The sequence below is a fragment of the Hipposideros armiger genome, unplaced genomic scaffold (genome assembly GCF_001890085.2).
Source record: "Hipposideros armiger isolate ML-2016 unplaced genomic scaffold, ASM189008v1 scaffold_472, whole genome shotgun sequence".
NCBI lineage: Eukaryota > Metazoa > Chordata > Mammalia > Chiroptera > Hipposideridae > Hipposideros > Hipposideros armiger.
In genome coordinates, this window is record NW_017731822.1 from 979,169 (window position 1) to 991,726 (window position 12,558).

The window sequence follows — 12,558 nt, forward strand, 5'->3', positions numbered from 1 at the left end:
TGGAACACAGAGTGATCTAGCTACCAGGCCCCTGCTTGGTGCCTTCCTATCTGCCATACTTAATTCACATTAGGTCAATGTGAGTATGTTAAGATTTCCTTCCTGCAGCAAGTTTTTCCATCCATCTCTTGGGCAGGAAAGGGGGAGGGTCAAAGGGTCTTTTTGAGTCTTTTGTTTCTTAATAATCAACTTAAAGTCAGTATCCCAAAAGGCGACTTCAGGATGGCAAAACTTTGGTCCCCTTCAGTTATATCCCCAGCAACACGTGTGTCTGTAAGGCAGGGCAGTCGCAGTGTGGGAACTGGCTGTCAGGGTGGTGTTTGGGGGCAGGAATCTTGCTGTCATGCACTCTGAGCATTACGTCACCCTGCTTGGCTCTAACTGTGACAGGATCTGTACATTTGGTCTGAGCCAAAACAGACGGCTTGGTCACCATCCAAGGGTTATTTATGGACCCACTAGAAGAACGTGTCAGGGTTCAGCATAAACTTGCGTTTATGTTCAGATGCAGTTATGATTTGTCCCTTGGGGAATGGGGTTAGGAAAAGTTAGTTTTATATTTACTTTAGGAACCCAACTGCAGAAAGCTCTGACCGTTAGGATTTTCACAGTTCAAAAAACATTGTGGTAAAATACACTTACCATAGAAGTGACTACCTTCACTGTTCTTCAGTGTATAGTTAGTTCAGTGCTATTGAATATACTCCCATTGTTGTGCCACCATCACCACTATCCATCCAAAGAGTTCTTTTCACCTTGGAAAACTGAAACTATTTACCCAATAAAAAATTCTCACAGTTTTTGAGTGAAGACCAAAAAACCAAAAAAAGATCTCTTTTAATTCCGCTGTGAATAGGTCGGCCTGGCCTCCTGGTTGGTCAAAGCTAGCAGCTGTACCCACTGTCCTGAGAAAGCAAAGGATCATTGTGTGGCTGCCCTCGTTTCCCTGTATCTGGGACGCGGCGTGCAGGTGAGGGCCTGGTGGCTGCCTCTCCTGTTCTTGAGAACCAGGGCCAGAACCCCTCCCTCGTGATGCCCTCAAAGCTCTCAGCTGTGGACCTTCATGTGCACATGAACTCGTGGATTTGGCAGGTTCATCCTGTCGCTGTGGCACGTGGCTGCCTGTGTTATCACTTCGCTCCAGCGATGAGCTCATCAGATGCCACAGCGTTCCGCCTAGCTGGTTACTCTGCAGCTTTAGCCTCTCATCTGCTGGCATGCTATGGAAATAGCACCAACATCTCTGAGTGTAGGGAAGATGAGTGGGGCACATAACTGATCCACACCAAAAGGTGTATCGATTTATATAAAATGCTTTGTAAAAAAGTTTTTTTGAAGTTTCGTAATTTGGGTTAGGAATTTTACGTTGAATAGGTATCTCTCAGGTTGGAATGCAGATATCCCCAGAACTTATCTCCTCTTTTTAGTAGACAGGGCTTTGTGTGATCCTTTTCAGTTGTTACTTTTCACAAAGAAAAGTTTTTACCGTTATTCTGGTTCTTTATTCGTTTTCTCCCCCAAGGCCTCCAAAACAGTGACAACAGCCAAACCAAACAGCTCTGACATGAAGACAGAGCTCCAGACCAAATTGGTTTCCAAGGTGGGGGGGTATGGTCCTGAGCTATGTTGCCCTGTGGACACGCTGTCATCATCGATGGCTTGTCGGTATAACGATGGAAAGCTCTTTACTTGAGTAATAGAATGTTTTGTCCTGCTTTATTGCTTAGGTGTATTGTTTTTAAGCCCAAAGCCATTAGGAAGACCTGCTTTCTTTAATGCAGGGGGGAAAATAAGACTTTAGATTTTCTTGTTTTCTGACTTTCATTAAAATGTTTTTCGTGTGAGGATGGGTGTTGCTGCTCTTTTAAAATGGGTTTTATTATGCAATGATGCCCTTACTGGTAAGAGCAGAGCCCCTTGTCACCGCTGCCTGTGGTAAGTACCAGGTCTGACACAGAGGTTATAAACACCAGCAGACAGTGGAAGGGTTCTCGGAGTGGCCTTGATTGTCCCATGTCAGTAGCTGTCATTTCTTCTTCAACTTGGTATCATCAATGAGCAGGAAATTCAGGCAGAATGAAAGAATCGCATTAGCCGTTAGAAGCAAAGTATTCGTAGGCCTCTATTTAGCTCCTAATTATAAAACTTGTCACTCGACATCTGTCTCAGCCAGAGTTGTTATTTGAGTAGCCTGCAACAGGAGTGTCACACTCCCTGAGACGCCAGCAGGGGATTCCCGCAGTGCCAGACAAGCCATATGGAGCTGCTGGAAACCGGAAACCGGAATGTTCCGTGCACTGCCCTGCCTTCCGGGGGATTTGTTCTTGGAGCCTCAGTGAAGACTTGGCCAGTTTGGGCTTGTGAGAGAAAAGTCAGCCTACGTGTGTACAAGTGTGGGTTGGCGGGTATTGGAGCATTTCTGAAAAGAATTGGTGCGCTGTCTTTAAACAGCCCCAGGGCAGAAGAGGACGACATGGGCTCGGAGCTGGAGCTGGAGCTGGGGGGTCCAGTGCCATCCTGACTGCTCGGAGCCTTTGTGGCTTCATCCTTCCCTCCAAAGGGAGGGATGTGAGAATAATGAGAAAACGGGCAAAAAGTGTTCAATTTCAGTATTTTTTTTTTAAATGAGCTTGAGGTTGGCTAATAAATATTACCTAAAAGACATCCATGAGCATTATCGTCAGCTTCCTCATGAAAGGACAGCAGAAGTAGGGCTGTGGACCCTGTTGATAGGAGCCATGGGTTAACATTTTGCCATATAGTGGCTTTCTTTTTGTGTATGTGTATATGTGTATATTTTTGTCTCCGGCCCATTTAAAATTTGCACACATCTTACTACGTTTCCTAAAAACTTTGAAGGATTGCTTTGCCATGCTAAGCTTTTTCGTTCATTCGCTCACTCAACAGAAATTTAAGGGTAATTTTTTTTTTCTTCCTGAATTTTTATTTCTCATTTTGGTTTTCCTGCTGAGAACTCTTTGTGCCCTGCCTCCCAGTTTGGCACCTTCTCTGCAGTCTGGCCCCTTGTTGTCTTCTGTTTCTTTTGTCTTTGTATTTTGGTGGGGCCCATCCTGAGTGCCCTGGCTTACCCCCTGATTCAGTGTCCCCGCCCCTTCTTGGGTTCCTGTGGGGGCAGTTTGGGTTTGCACAGACATGGGGATCAAACCCTCCCTGCTTATCTGCAGGTGGACACTGGCTGGCCTGATTCTCCTTGTCACTTAAAAATAACCGAAATTTACTTTTTAGAAGAATTTTTGATTTACAGAGAGATTGTGACAATAGTATAGAGAGTTCTCATACATCCCATACCCAGTTTCTCCTATTATTAACATTAGTATGATATGTTTCTTCCAATTAATGAACTGATATTGATACATTATTGTGTTAGGCAGAGTAATGATTGGAACCTGTGACTATATTAAGTTACATGGCGAAGGGGAGATTTAGGGTGCAGGTGGAATTAAAGTTGCTAACAGCTGATCTTCAAATAGGGCGAGTTTTCAGGATTATCCAGGTGGGCCCAATGTCATCACAAGGGTTCTTAAGCTGGAAGAAGGACCCTACAGAGAGAACCAGAGACGGCGGTGTGGGAGGATCTCGTCTCGGTGTTTATTGGCTTCGGAGAAGGAAGGGGCCGTGAGCCAAGTAAAGTCAGTGGCCTCTCAAAACTGGACGTGACAAGAGAATGGATTCTTGCCCAGAGGCCCCGGAAAGGAATGGTGCCTGTTGACATCTTGATTTTTAGCTCCCTGAGATCTGTATCAGACTTTCAAACTACAGAACTGTAAGATAATAAACTTCTTTTATTTTAAGCTGCTATTTTCATGATAACTTGTCACTGCAGCACTAGAAATACAGTGATTATTAACAAAAGTCCAATATTTTGTTCAGATTTCCTTGGTCTTTTTTTTTTTTTTTCCTCCAGGATCCCAATCAGGGTATCACATACATTTCGTTGTTATCTTGGCTGTGAAAATTTCTCCAACTTTCCTTGTTTTTAATGACCTTGACAGTTTTGAGGAGTATTGGTCAGGTATTTTGTAGAATGGCCCTCAATTGGAATTTGATGTTTTTCTCATGATTAGACTGGGGTTATTGTTTTGGGGGAGGAAAACAGAGGTGAAGGGCCCTTCTTTTTTTTTTTTTTTTTTTAAAGATTTTTTTATTGGGGAATTGGGGGATGGTAACAGCTCTGGGGAATTGGGGGAAGGGGAACAGACACGTTGCTGTCCTTTTGTTCTTCAGTCTAGTTGTGGAGGATGTTGCTTCACTGGCCCAAATTGGCACCATCATTGCGCTCGTCCTGGGCGAGGCAGATCAGTCGCCGGCTTCTGGAGGCCTGCTCACGGCGGCTGCTGGCTGCTCACTCTGGCTGCTGGCTACACACGGTAGCCCATGGCAACCCACTGCAGCAGGGGCTGCAGCCTACGCCAGGGCAGTGTCACTGGCCCTCATATGTGGGATCCGAACCGGGGCCCTCTGGCGTCCCAAGCCAGCTCTCAACCAACGCGCCACTCAGCCGGCCCAAGGGCCCTTCTTATACATTATATCAAGGGTGCATACTATTAACATGATTTTTACTGTTGATCACCTGGTTTGTCAGGTTTCTCTACTGTAGAGTTACTCTCTCCCCAACCCCCGCTTTCCATACTGTGGAATTTGTTTGCTTGTTTGAGCTCTTCTTACTTTCTGCCGCGACAAGATGCCCCAGGCTCATCTCATATGTTTCTTGTTCCAGTTCTAGAATCAGCTATTTCCCATCAAAGCCATGGTTCCTTTTAGTGGCGAATGGTAGAAGCTGAGATCTGGGCTCTGGGTGTGCTCCCTATTTCTAGGCTGTCTCAGCTGACAGAGCAAGGAGATATATGTATATATACTAACCCTTGTATGTACGCCTCTATAAGTAGTTCTGTATGTAGCCATCTGTGTCTGTAGTAAACTAAACACAAGTTCACACCTGTGTCTTTGATTCATGACTATATGGATTGTTCTTGCTTCTTTGCCTGGCTTATCTATAAACTCCTATACCAATTAAAAAACTGGCTCTCGCCCTCCGCCATCCATTCTCTTAGGTGTTGATGTCTATATATATGTGTAGCAGTATCAGAGTTGTTAAGCCATACCTGGTGGAGTACAGCACCCATGCCCATTTCTTTGGCCTTCCTTCCTATAGGCTCCAGTCATTTCCAGAGTTACCTGGGTCAGCACCCTTTCCCCACCCCCTTTACTCCCCCTTTACTCCCTTGTTTCATACATTTGTAAGAGTCAGATTTTTTTGGTCACATTCTGCGTTCAGTTGGGGATTCCCCCACCTGCAAAATGATTTTTTTTTTCTAATTTGCAAACATTAAGATTCACTCTTTGTGCAGAAAACTTCTGTGGATTTTGACAAGTGCATAATGTCATGTATCCACAATTACAAAATCATACACAATAGTTTTCACCACCTACGTTTGATTAATTCAGTGCCTTCTTCCCAGCAGCCTTTCTACCCTTGCTGTACTTTTCTCTTTTCCTTTTACCAGAATAATTAGAATCATATAAAATGTAGCCTTTTTTAGATTTTTTTTTCACTTAGCAATTGTATTTAAGGTTCCCCAATGCCTTTTCATGACTTGAGAGATTACTTCTTTTTATCACTGAATACTACTCCATTTACCTGTTGAAGGACATCTTAGTTGCTTCCAGTTTGGGGAAATTATGAATAAAGCTTCTATAAACTTTTCAAGGTTTTTGTGTGGACGGACGTTTTCAAATCAGTTGGGTGAATAACTAGGAATGTGATTGCTGGATGGTATAACAAGATAACGTTTAACTTAACAAGCACTACCAAACTTATCTACCAAAGTGGCTGTACCACTTTGCATTCCCATCAGCAACTAAATAGTTCCTGTTGCTCCACATCCCCTCCAGCAATTGGTGTTCTCAGTTTTTTTTTTTTTTTAAGATTTTATTGGGCAATTGGGAGAGGGGAACAGCCTATGCCATCGCCGGCGACTCGTGGCAGCCCAGCTCCAGGTTGAGCTGTTGTTCACCATCTTAGCTGTAGAGGGCGCATCATCACTGGCCCATGTGGGATCTGAACCAGGGCCCTGCTGCTCAGAGCTGGCATCCCAAGCCAACTTGTAACCAATGTGCCACTTGGGTTTTTGCCATTCTAATGGGTATATAAGAGTATTTTGTTTCAATTTGCAATTCTGTGGTGAAAAATGATGGTTAGCAACTTTTCATATGCTTATTTGTCATCTGTATATCTTCTGTTGTGAGGTTTCTGGTCGTATCGTTGGCCTGTTTTTAATTGGGTTGTTTGTTTTCTTATTGTTGAATTTTAAGAATTTTTTGTATATATTTTGGGTACCAGTCCTTTATCAGATATGTTTGCAAATGGTTTCTCCCAGGCAGTGGTTTGTCTTTTGATTCTCTTAAGTGTCTTCGTTTGTAGAGCAAAAGCTTTTAATTTTAATAAAGTCTAACTTATCAGTTTTTTTTCTCATGGATCATGTTTCTAGTGTTGTCTTTAAAAAACTCATCACAAAACTCAAGGTGATATAGATTTTCTCCTATATTTTCTAATATGAATTTTGTGGTTTTGCATTTTACATTTAGGTCTGTGATCCATTTTGAGTTAATTTTTGGGAAAGGTGTAGGTCTGTGTCCTAGGTTTTTTGTTGTTTTGCATGTGGATATCTCTTTATTCCAGAACCATTTGTTGAAAAGACTGTCCTTCTCCATTGAATTATCTTTGTTCCTTTGTCAAAGAGCAGTTGGTGTATTTGTGTGGATCTATTTCTGGCTCTCTATTCTGTTCCATTGACCTGTGTATCCCATTGCCAATACCAAACTGTCTTGATCACTGTAGCTTTTTTTAGTAAATCTTCAAATTGTAGTGTGAATTCTCCAACTTTGTTCTTTAGTATTGTGCTGGCTCTTTTAAGACATTAGCTTTTTATTTAAAACAATTTCTCAATACTTACAAAATCTGGGATTTTTATTGAGATTGTGTTGAATCTGTAGGTCAGGATGGGCTGAACTGCCATCTTCACAGTGCTGAATCTTCCAATCCATGAACATGGAATATCTTTTTAGATCTTCTTGGATTTCTTTTATCAGTCTTGTATTTTTGTGCATATAGATCCTAGCATATTTTGTTAGACTTGTACCTAATAAAATTACCATTTGCTATTGTCAGTGGTATTTAAATTTTTTTTTCAAATTCCAATTGTTCATTGTTGGCATATAGGGAAGCAGTTGTCATATTAACCATGTGTCCTGCAACCTTACTATATGTAAGTTTCATTTTTATTGTTGTTGTTGATTCTTTGGGATTTTCTACAAAGACAAACATGTTATCTGTAAACAAAGACAGTTTTTTTTCTTCTTTCCCTATCTGTATACCTTTTGTCTCCTTTTCTTGTCTTACTGCACTAGCTAGGACTTCCTTACAATGTTGAATATTCAGCCTCATTCCTCGTCTTAGCAGGAAAGTGTCCAGTTTCTCATTATTAAATATGTGTTATCCATAGGGTTTTTGTAGATATCCTTTATCAAGCTAAAAAGATGTTCTTCGTTCTTAGTTTGTTGAGAGTTTTTAAAAATCATGTATGGATGTTGATATTATCAAATGCTTTTCTTGCATCAACTAGTACGAGTATATGATTTTTCTTCTTTGGCCTTTTGATGTGGTACATTACATTGATTGATTTTCAAATGTTGAACCAGCCTTGCATACCTGGAGTATGTCCCATTTGTTCATGGTGTATAATTTTTAAAAATTTGATTATTGGATTTGATTTGCTAATATTTTGTTGAGGATTTTTGCATGGAAAATACTGGTTTGTAGTTTTCCTTTATTGTAATATCTTTACCTGTTTTTGGTATTATGGTAATGCTGGCCTCATAGAAGGAGGTAGGAAGTGTTCCTTCTGCTTTTGTTTTTTGAGAGAGATTATAGAGAATTATCATCATGTCTTCCTTAACATTTAGTACAATTCACCAGTGAAACTGTCTATACCTGGTGTTTAATTTTTTTTTGGCAGGTTATTGATTATTGATTTAATTTCTTTAATAAATGTAGGCTTATTCAAATGATTCATTTCTCTTTGTGTGTGTTTTAGTAATTTGTGTCAAGGACTTGGTCTACTTCACGTAAGTTATCAAATTTGTGGGCATTGAGTTGTTCATAGTATTCCTTTATTATCCTTTTAATATTAATAGTGATGACCCTCCCCTTTAATTTCTGATATTAGTAATTAGTAATTTCTCTCCTTTTCTTTCATTAGCCTAGATAGACGTTTATCAATTTCATTGATCTTTTCAAAGAAACAGCTTTTGATTTTATTCATTTTTCTCTATTGTTTTTTTGGTTTCAATTTTGCTAATGTTTTGCTCAATTTTTATTTTATTCTGATTTATTTATGATTAAATTGCTCTTCTTTCTATCATTTCCTACAGGAGATGCTTCCATTGTTGATTTTTAGTTACTCTTTCTTAATTTATGCACCTGTTGCTACACACTTCCCTCTAAGCCCTGCATTTGTTGCTCACACAAATTTTTCTGAGTTGTATTTTCACTTTATTTAGTTTAGACGTGTGTTTAACCTCCATAGATTTGCATATTTTCCAGCGATCTTTGTTATTGATTTCTAGTTTAATTCCTTTGTGACCTGAGAACATACTTTATGTGATTTCTATTCTTTTGAAATTTGTTAGGGCATATTCAGGGCCATAAAACACACCTTATCTTGGTACGTGTATCTGTCTGCTGTTGGATAGAATGTTCTGTATATGCCATTTTTAGAGCCAGTTGATTCATAGTGCTGTTTAGGTCAAGTATGTCCTCATTGATTTTTCTGCCTGCTTAATCTATCAAATTATATTTTTTTCTTGTCCTTCAGCATCTGCTGTGATTTCTTTGTTGAAAGCCAGACATGATGTATTGGGTGGTAAGAACTGAAGACCTAGTTCTTTAGTGTGAGTTGTATGTTATTCTGACTATGACTTGAGTTGTGTCTAATGTTTGCTGCAGTGCCAGAGGTTTCAGATCCTTCGGGAGTCCTGTTTTGGTCTCCCCTCTTTGTCTTTAAGAGCTCCTCCTCACCTGGTGTCTTGCAGCCCTTTCAGCTGTCATTCACAGCCATTATACTGGAGCCTGTTAGAATACTGGTAAAGTGTGGAGGAGGGGATGCGTCCTGTGATCTTATCAGTGAGTCAGTCTGTCAGTGTGTCCTGGCTGTGCCCTGTGTAGTGTTTCTTACCCTCCTCCCTCTTCACCCCCTCAGGTGGGACAGGGAGGCCAGAGGGGCTTGGAGTCTGAGAAATGCCCCTCCCCCAGCTGGGACAGGCTCTGGAAAGCCTTTCCCCTGGAGAGTGGGCCCTGGTTACGGAGGATGCTCTGAGCGTATTGCACAGTGACGACTCTTCCCTTCCCCTGGGAGAGACCTTTCTTGGCTCTCATAGTGAGAACCCGGTGTGGTTCTTAGTGGTAAAACTATGCAAATTTGGGGGCCCCTAAGACTGTGGCGTCCAGGAGTTTCTCACTCTCGTGCTAGTCCACGCTCAGCTCCTAGCTGTTAGTCAAAGCCACCATTTAAGTGTTCCTACCAGTGGATGGCTCCAGCGGCTTTTCCAGGTGAGTGGGTCTCAGCTGTGATTCTGGGCTCTCCTGTCTCTCCAGATTTTGGGGTTATGGATTGATCTGTGACCGTAGTTCTCTGAAGTGTCCAAGAAACAGTCATCGATTTTCAATGTTCTCAGCTTTTTCTTGTTGTTAGGATGGGCGTGACGACTTCAAACCCCTTATGTGTTGGAGCTGAAACCAGAAGTCCCCTTATTGCTTTTTAAATTGCTGCCCTCCCTACCTTCCCACCAGTTGAAGGGGTCAGATTGGCTGGATGCGTTGCATCAAATGTCCTGACCATTGCTCCTGAGTTGAGAAGAGAGAAATCACCACGCTTTCCAATCAAAAAGACTGTTTCTGTGTCGTGGCTGCTCTAAGTTATTGCACACCCTTCCTGCTTCCTTCTTTTGTTGCTCAGATTTTTCTTGTTACCAAACTTGATATGGATTCTACAACAGAGCTCTTAATGTTTGTGCCAGTGCCAGTGTATGTGTGTGGGATGGGTGAGAGCTCTAGCCCCTTTCTAGTCCCCGTCAGCTTCCCTATCGTCTCTCCCACTCCTGACTTTTCATTGATGAAACATGTTTGCCTTCCTTGTACAAATGCATCTGTCAATCTACCCTTGCCCCCTCCCACCTGTGTTTTTAATCACAGAGCTCCCTAAGCTGCTGCTCAGATTCTGGTTTTTGTTTTTGTTTTTAAAGATCTTATTGGGAAATTGGAGGAGGGAACAGCCTTGGGGAATCGGGGGAGGGGAACAGACACATTGCTGTCCTTTTGTTCTTCAGTCTAGTTGTGGAAGATGTTGCCTCACTGGCCCATGTTGGTATTATCTTTGTGCTCTTCCCGGCTGAGGCAGATCGGTCGCCGGCCATTGGACGGCCGCTCATGGCGACTCTCGCCGGCTGCTGGCCACTCACAGTAGCTCACGGCAGCCCACTGCAGCCTACACCGTTGCCGGCGACTCACGGCAGCCCAGCTCCAGGTCGAGCTGTTGTTCACCATCTTAGCTGTAGAGGACGCAGCATCACTGCTCCATGTGGGATCTGAACTGGTGGCCCTGCTGCTCAGAGCTCACACTCCCAAGCCAACTCTTAACCAATGAGCCACTCGGCCAGCCCTCAGATTCTGTTTTAAAGTAGCAGACCCTTTATCCAGTTGACAGCTTTCAGATGCCCTCACTTACCTGTAATTTAGGAGTAAGCCAGAAGGAGGCAAAAACTGTGCCACCGAAGGAATAATAGCTATAAAACCCCATGTATCCTTCTTCCTTTTATCCCTAACACCATTGAGTGGGACAGATCCAGGTTGTTGTAGAGCATGGGTTTATGGGCAGTTGGAACCTGGAGAGCGTGAGGAGGGCACCTGCCGGGGAGGGAACAAGGTAGCAACAGGAAGATTGATCAGATAAGTGAATGTATTGAAGATAATGGCAGTCAGGTTTCTCAGTGTTGGAGAAGGGAGTTGGGCATATGGAAAGAAACTGGAATGAACACTGTGGTATTAGATCACGGTTGGAAGCACTGGACCTCAGTTGGACGTTAACTCATAGGTTTTATATCTTTAGATATATATGTAAAAAGAAAAATAGATAACATCAATGAATGTGTATAAATGTGTAAACACACATATATGCATACATATATACATACAGACATATAGCCAGTCCCTAGCGTTGTCCACTGAAATGTTCTTGGAGCAAGCGCCCCATTAGCAATGAGCACACTTGGCTCCCAGATTTTGGCTTTTACATATTATTCCTCATTAGAGGAACCAGGGATCCTTGGAGAAATGGCTGATCTCAGGGCCGGAGCAGGAAAAGGACAATATGAACTCGGATTATTTCAGTGTACCAGAAAGTACAAAGAGTGATGGGGACATGACCAAAGGGCACAGAAACCAACTTAAAGGGGCTTCCACTGGCCAAATCTCAGACTGTCTAATTTGAGCATCAAAATATTGAGAATAGTGGATTATAATCCATTGAATAAAGTAGGAAAACATGAAATCATACTGATATAGATAAATGAATCAATTAGATTTGATGCAGAACAGGAAATTTACATAGTAGTTTTCAAAGTAGTACCTCTCTACAGAGTATTTGTTAATTACAAAAGGAAAAAGGGGGTAGCCTCACAGTGCAGAAGCTTGGCAAACACTATCTTAATCGATTGATCCAAGGGAATTGTACAGTAATAGGACAAACCGATATTGTCTGCCACCTGTAGGATGTGATGAAAAGGATACACCACTTCTGTGACTTTTGCCAAAGACTTACAACCTGAATCAAATTATAATACAGTTGTGATGAAACATCACACAAACCCAACCTGTAGGATGTTTCTACAGAAAAATTGGCCTATAATCTTTGAAAGCGTCAAGGTCATGAAAGTCAAAGGTTGAGAAACATCTCTTTGGCCTGCGTGAGTATAGAGAAATGACAGTTAAATGCAATCTGATTCTGAACTGGGTCCCTTGTAGCAAAAGGACATTATTGGGATATTTTCTAACATTTGAATGGGATCTGAGGATGATTGTAGGAATGTAGTGGTGTTATTTTTCTGAAGTTGGTGATTGTACTGTTTTATGTGCTTGTTTTTACGAAATATACGACTACAGTATTTGAGGATGATAGAGTGTTAATCAGTAACTTACTCCCTAATAATTCAACTTTTCTTTATGTTTGAGGTTGTTAAAAAACATAAAAGTGTGTATTACTTGGTCAGGCAGTTTGTGGCCCTAATTTAGAGCCTATTTATTACTAGAGAATTATATGTGAAGTAAATTTAGGAGCTTAATCCTCTCCGCCATCTTGATTCTCAGGCAATGGAAGATTATGGAAAAGTGCTTTTTTTTTTGGTTTGCTGTTGATTCATGGTGCTGTTCCTGACAACAGAATGATCAGCCTTTGTGTTGTGTGCCTAGGGTCTGTGAAAGACTTC

General features: G+C 41.7%; 1 protein-coding gene across 1 annotated transcript in view; it reads left to right on the forward strand.

Moving 5' to 3' along the window:
• TBC1D8 (TBC1 domain family member 8) overlaps window positions 1-12,558 on the forward strand; it is a 115,937-nt gene that overhangs the window by 32,026 nt on the left and 71,353 nt on the right. The gene's annotated exons all lie outside the window — the stretch shown is intronic.